The following is a 7,525-nucleotide window of genomic DNA, read 5'->3' as shown; positions in this document are numbered from 1 at the left end:
CGGGATAGACTGGGAACAGAGCAGGATGGAGCGGGAATGGAGCGGGAACAGAGTAGGATGGAGCGGGATGGAGCGGGATAGAGCATCATGGACCGGGATGGACTGGGATAGACAGACTGGGACTGACCGGGATAGACCGACACTGACAGACACTGACCAGGACAGACCGACCAAAACAGACCAGCACAGACCGGTACAGACCAGCACAGACTGGCACAGACCAGCACAGACCAGCACAGACCGGTACAGACCGGTACAGACCAGCACAGACCAGCACAGACCAGCACAGACCGGTACAGACCGGTACAGACCAGCACAGACCGGCACAGACCAGCACAGACCAGCACAGACCAGTACGGACCAGCACAGACCGGCACAGACCGGTACAGACCGGCACAGACCAGCACAGACCGGTACAGACCGGCACAGACCAGCACAGACCGGTACAGACCAGCACAGACCGGCACAGACCAGCACAGACCGGTACAGACCAGCACAGACCGGTACAGACCGGTACAGACCAGCACAGACCAGCACAGACCGGTACAGACCGGTACAGACCGGTACAGACCGGCACTGACGGGCCGCCCCCGCCTCTCCCTGCGCCGTTCCGAGCGCAGGGCCCGCAGGGCTCCGCGTTCCGCCGGGCCGGGCCGGTGACCCCGGGCAGCAGCCGCCCCTCACCCTGTCCCTGTGCCCCGGGGGGACCCCGAGGGGCTCCTCGGCCACAGCCCCCCCTCTGCCTCCTGAACACCACGGGAACGGGCTGAGCCCCCTCTGCTGAGCCTTAGAACCTCTGCAATGGGGGCTGCTGGTTCCCAGTGCTCCCTGAATGCAGGGAGCAGGGATCCCCTTCCTCAGGGATGTCCCACTGCAGGACTTCTCTGCTGTGTTGGGGCACTTGGAGTGACAGACCCCCCTGGTGTCTCCTCTGAGCTGCCCGTGAGGGTGGTCCTGAGCAGGAAACACTGTCCCTGATGTCAGTAGCTGTGATGTGTCAAGGGCTTTATTCCCCTGCTCTGTAGTGGTTTTGCTAACAAGTCCTACTGGTATCCAAAGCTGGCAGAGACCTACTCCCCAAAATGGGATGTTTTAGCCAGTTTGAGGGTGTTCAACCCCAATTTCACCATCTTCCTGCATCCTAGAGCACACTCCATCCCAGGGTACCTGAGTAAGGCTCCATGGCCCTCACTGCAGATCCATAAATTTTTGGTCTTTTAAAGGATCTGCTCCACCCCACAGCTCAGCTCCCTGGGCAATACTCCTGCAGGACACAGCTTGTCCTCCCCAAGGAGTGTCTGTGTTCATCTTCTTGACAAAAGGCAGAGAAATGGGATTTTTCTGATGGAAACCTGGTTATTTGGGACAATCCTATCCAGCTCTGCAGGCTGCAAACATTGTTTGCTGCAAAATTGGCAGGTCCCTGTCAAGCAGCCAAGGGATTACTGCTTCCCTTCGTGCTAGAGCTCTCTGGTGTTTGTTCCCTCTCCATCCCTCCTATCTAGTGCTTCACACACTCTCTGCCTCTCCTCTCCCGGTGCCAGGGTGATCCAGGTGCCTTGGACCCCCTCCAGGCTCAGCAGGACAGCAGGAGGATGCTGGGTATTGGTCCCACCTTCAGCAGGGGTTTCCTGTCCCACTGCGCCCACGCAGGCAAATACATCCCCTGCCTGCAAAGGAACTGTTCTCCTTGGAAATCCCCCTTTTCCCTCACTGAACATCTGGATAATGTGCCTTTCATAGTGTTCTTTAGCCTGTGGCTGATGCTGTGGGAGATGCCCACGAGGACACACAGACACAGCAGCAGGTGGAGGAAGCTTTGTCTTGCATGTTGTAGGAAAGTACTTCCAAAACCTCGCTCTCAAGGAGCTGAAAATGGAGCAAAAGCTTCTTTGGTGCATGAGGACACCAAGCCAACGTGGTGAGATGATCTCCTGGAGGCCATGCCTGCAACCTGGTGCTCAGGGACACACTCCCTGAGCCATCTGAAGAGGCCAAAGCTTAAAGCTCATTAGAAATCCTGAGCCAGAAGTGCCTCTGAACTACGGCAGCAGTTTCCAGAGCAGCGAGCCCTGACCCTGACCTTCTTCTCTGGGACTCACATCCCACCCCTCTGCTTCCAGAACCTGCTTCCCCAGCAGAAAGGCAGAGCTGGTGGTGTGTCACAGCCCCTTCACACTGGGAAGAGATGAGGAGGGTTAGGTGACTCCTCAGCACCCTGAACTCCTCATCTGAAATCAGGGCAGGAAACCAGAAGCAGGGATTTTATCAAACAAGGGAACTTCAATCCAAAGGGGAAAATGTGAGCAGCAGGGCAGGGGGGGATTCTGCCCCTCTGCCCCCTCAGGTGAGACCCCCCTGCAGAGCTGCTCCAGCCCTGGGGAACAGCACAGGGAGGACATGGAGCTGCTGGAGAGAGTCCAGAGGAGGCACCAAGAGGATCAGAGGGATGGAGCAGCTCTGCTGGGAGGAAAGGGGAGAGAGCTGGGATTGTTCAGCCTGGAGAAGCTTTGCGGTGACCTAATTGTGACCTTCCAGGACCTGAAGGGAGCCTGAAGGAAAGATGGAGAGAGACTTTTTACAAGGTCCTGGAGTGACAGGACAAGGGGAAATGGCTTCAGGCTGACTGAGGGCAAGGTTAGATGGGATATTAGGAAGAAATTCTTGTCTTTGAGGGTCATAAGGCCCTGGCACAGGTTGCCCAGAGAAGCTGTGGCTGCCCCATCCCTGCAAGTGTCCAAGTTGGATAGGGCTTGGAGCAACCTGGGCTAGTGGAAGGTGTCCCTGCCCATGGCAGGGGGTGGAATGAGATGAGCTTTGTGGTCCTTTCCAACACAAATCATTCTATGGTTCTATGAAAACACCACCCCAACAGCACAGGGTGCCCTGCACCTGAAGCCCAGGGGGCTGAGGGCTCCCTGCTGATACCCTTTGTTTGGGATGTGCTCTGCCTGTGACATTATAACAACAAAGAGAATCTACACAGCTTTTGGGAACATGCCAAGGAATCCCAGCCCTGCTGGTAATCCTGCCTCTGGTCAATATTGGATTTCTGCTCACCAGATATTTTAAAACCTCACACTCCAAATACTCACTTCCCAAACCTTAAAGACATTAAAATGACATTAAAATAAACTAGCACTTACCCGGGAAAAAGAAACAGGAGAAAGGTCACTTTTGTTTAAAAGGAACTAGGTATTGTTTTGTTTAACTCTTAAAGGATCATTTAAAAATAAACAGGAGAAATCTGGATTTGAAAGAGCTTCTTTGGTTTTGCTGTGAATTCCTCCAGCTGCCCAGGCTTTAACCTGTTCCTGGCTGGGTTGTGGTTGCCAAGGCTTCACCAAAGGCTCCACCCAGAGATTCACCCATTTTTCCCAGTTTTCCCAGGTACTGAGCATGATGGTGGATAGGACTTTTCTGTGCTGGAGGACAGAGAAGCACAGAGATTTTGTTTCTGGAGCGACACCAGGAGCTTGGCTTGTGTCACACTGGAATGAAAAAGTGTGTATTTAAAAACAATCCTCGAAGAAAACTCCCTGCTTTTTTAAATTCCAGCTTTCCTGGATGTTTTTTTTTTTCTTCTTTGGGTTCAGTGTCACTCTTCTAAAGCTTGTGTCACATTTTAACTGAACAGGGATGACTCCTGTCATTTGAGGCCCTGTGGGCATTCAGTGAGAGCAGAGTCACCACTGCAGGAGGGCCCTGACCTTCCTGCCGAGGCTGCATCGGCTTGTCCTGGGCACATGTGTCACACAGCCCTGGGCAGCATCACACGTGGGTGACTGACTCCCTCCCCACACAGCCAGGCAGAGCATTTCCACATCACCAAATGCATTTCCAGCAAACTGAGACCAATTTCATGCCTTGCCTCAGTTCTGGCCAGTCACGGACGCAACGGACGTTTTCCGACCTCTGCTCGTGGTGAAGAGCATGGGAAGGAAACTGCCTGGAGCAAAGGACACTTTCCTTCCCACAGGCCCAACTTCCCAGCCTGCACTTCCAGTACAGCCTGTATTTGCATCCCAGAGAACTCAGGGGTAGAGGCTCATCCCATCAGGAGGCAGTCTCATGATCCAGCAAGGCTCATGTCCCACAGCAAGGCTCATGATCCAGCAGCAGCTTCTCTCCCTTGTCCAGGCTCCTACATAAGGAATACATCTTCCCAAAGAGCTGCTTAGGAGATCTTTCCAAGGACTTGCAATTTTTCCAGCAGAGGAGACATTCTGGGTGTTTTAGAGGATGCAGTTCCAGCGACACTTCTCAAGGTTCTGCTGTGCCAGGAGGGAGATGTGGCACCATCTCTGCACCAGCAACATCCTGGCACAGATGTACCAAAGGCACCTTCTCCTCTAGGTCAGGTATTGCCAGCACAGCCAGAGTGGTCCCAAATGTCATTATTGCTCACCCAAACACCACATACCCCTTGAGATATGGAGAGAGACTCTTTACAAGGGTCTGTAGTGACAGGACACAGGGAATGGCTTCAAACTGACAGAGAGGAGGTTTAGATGGGATATTGGGAAGAAATTGTTCCCTGTGAAGGTGGTGAGGTCCTGGCACAGGTTGCCCAGAGAAGCTGTGGCTGCCCCATCCCTGGAAGTGTCCAAGGCCAGGTTGGACAGGGCTTGGAGCAACCTGGGCTGGTGGAAGGTGTCCCTGCCCATGGCAGGGGGTGGGACTGGATGATCTTTAAGATTCCTTCCAACCCAAACCATTCCATTGTTCTATGATAAGCCCACTAAGCACAGCTAAAATATTTCCCAGCAAAGAGGATCCAGACATGGGGAAAAACCCCTCAGCTTTTGTGCCTTCAGGTGTGAAGAACTGACTGCTTTTAAAAGTCGAAATGTGGATTGTGGCCCTTCCCTGGTACCCTGAGACAACTGTGTGTCACCCAAACCTGCCATCACCCTCAGGATGGTCATGTGCCTCAGTGTCACCTGCCTGTCACTCAGAGGTTTGTCAAGCACTGCTCCAACACCTTCAATACAGAGTCACAGAATCGACGAGGTTGGAAAAGACCTCTGAGATCATCCAGTCCAACCCATGACCCAACCCCACCTTGTCACCCAGACCATGGCACTGATGCCACATCCAGGCTCTGCTCAAACCCCTCCAGGGACAGGGACTGCACCCCCTCCCTGGGCAGCCCATTCCAAGGGCTGATCCCTCTCTCTGGGAAGAACTTCTTCCCAATGTCCAACCTAAACCTGCCCTGGGGCAGCTCAAGGCTGTGCCCTCTTGTCCTACTGCTGGTTCCTGGGAGCAGAGCCCGACCCCCCCGGCTCCCCCCTCCTGTCAGGGAGTTGCAGAGAGTGAGAAGGTCTCCCCTGAGCCTCCTCCTCTCCAGGCTGAGCCCCCCCAGCTCCCTCAGCCTCTCCTCACAGCACTTGTGCTCCAGACCCTTCCCCAGCCTCGCTGCCCTTCACCTCCACCTGTCTGAGAGCACGTGCCACCAATCCCTGATGTGTTTGCAGTTAAGCACCAGGACTCTTTCCACCAGCCTCAGTTTATTGTCCAGACAGGACACAACTCTCTCCTGCTCACACTGTGGGCATCAGCATCTCTAAGGACAGCTGAGGGAATTCAACAGCTCCTTGGGAAGAACAAAAACCTGGATGCCCCTGCTCCTGAATCAGAGCAGCCTGAGGGAGAGCTGAGACACACAGAGATCCCTGTGTCCAAATCTCATCCTCAGCAAGGAAGGAAGCACCAGGGATGGAAGTTTAGTGCAAACACTGGCTCTAAGCCAGAGGCTGTGTAATCATCCTGACAGAGAGATGGATGGAGCAGAGAGAAACTTCTGGGAACTCAACTGTGATAGGAGAAAATATTAGCACAACTGGCTTTTATCTCTGTAAATCAGGGCCTGAACTGAATCCTTTCCCTCCCACAAGAGGTGTGTTTTCTCTTCATCCTTTATCCTAAAATCTGTCTGCCGCAAGTGCTGAAAATGATGTAAGTTTTCTAATTTTTAATAGCTTTAATTAACCTTTTGATTAGTTGTTTTAGTTAATCATAAATGCTCTGTTAGGTCTTAAATCACTTTTAGCCAGTATTTAGCAAAAAAGTTGTCATAAGATACTTCTGTTGGAACACAGCTTGGACAAAGTACTAAAACTGTAAGTTTTGTTAAAAGTTAACCCTGATATGCTTCAATGAACAGAGATGAGAGAGAGAAAGGTGTGTTGTTGAAGCTGCACATCTGGAACCCAGGATTTATGAATTGCAAGGACCTTTTTCAGAAATCAACAGATAAGAAGGCCAAGAAAGACTCAACAGATGGGATGGAAAGTCCCTGCCCCATTAAGACTAAAGATATGAACTAATTATCATGAAAAGTGAGAAATTAATAACCAACAGAAAGTAGAATGTTAACTAATGCAAGAGAATTGTGTAATGAAGAACCAATGAACATTAATTTCTTTATTTGGTAAAAATTTATAAATAGGTAGAAAAATCACGTCTGGGGGTGTCTGTGGGGATTGGACTCTGTCAGTCTTACACAAAACTCTCTGGCCAGAGAAAAAGGAATGCCATTCTAACACTAAAAACACAGAGTTTTATTTATCCTGACAATTTTGGAGCATTTGGTAACACCAGGGGTGATTTCCAGGCACAAAAAGAGTTTCAGCAGCACAGACCCAGTGATCCTCAGCCTTGCCTGAACTCCAGGAACAGGTTTTCTCCTCTGGGAAGAAACATGGGATGCCTTTACACCTGGCAGTTGTGGGCTGGTATCTTCTGCCCATGGCAGTGTTGGGGAGAGGCTCTGAGGGAGGGGGAGAGCTGGGAACACACTCAGGATCAGCAGGAAGAATAAGCTGACACCAAGGGCTGGATTCAGTCACCCAAACACGTCTGGCAGTGCTGGAGATCCCCTGGGTGTCCATGGGTCTGTGCACAGGGCTGCTGGATCCAGAATGGGAACTGTGGGGGGATCCATAATCCCCTGGCCTAGCAGCAGGTGACACTGCACAGGATCTCAGACTGCCCTGTTTCAGTATTTTCATCCTGTTTATGGTCTTTTATTTTCTTATATAAAACTCCAGAAGCTTAAGTTTGCCAAGTGCTGCTCCAGGGTCTGTGGGCAAAGTGCTGTGTCAGCAGTGTCACAGTCTTGTCCTCTGGTCCTGGGCACTCACTGGCTCCAGGTCAGTGTCCTGGATGGAACTGGATGGCAACACAGGGGAGACTGAGGGGAGACCTCACTGCAGTTCCACCTTCCTGGGCAGGGGCAGAGGAGGGGCAGGGACTGTCCCTGGTCCCCCCAGAGCAGAGCTCAGTCCCTGCCCCTCCTCTGCCCCTGCCCAGGAAGGTGGAACTGCAGTGAGGTCTCCCCTCAGTGTCCTCTGCTCCAGCTGAACACACCAAGTGCCCTCAGTGTCCTCACACTCCTTCAAATCAAGGCCCTTCCCCATCCTCATTCCATTCTCTGGACACTCTCTAATGGCTTCAGATCTTCCCTATATTGTGCTGTCCCAAACTGTCTCGGGATGCTGAGGGTGGTACAAGCACAGCA

This window comes from Manacus candei, unplaced genomic scaffold (assembly GCF_025592945.1).
Source record: "Manacus candei isolate 608988 ecotype Guabito, Panama unplaced genomic scaffold, ASM2559294v1 h1tg000047l, whole genome shotgun sequence".
Taxonomy (NCBI): Eukaryota; Metazoa; Chordata; class Aves; order Passeriformes; family Pipridae; genus Manacus; species Manacus candei.
The sequence above is the reverse complement of the archived record's forward strand: the minus strand, read 5'-3'. Positions refer to the sequence as shown.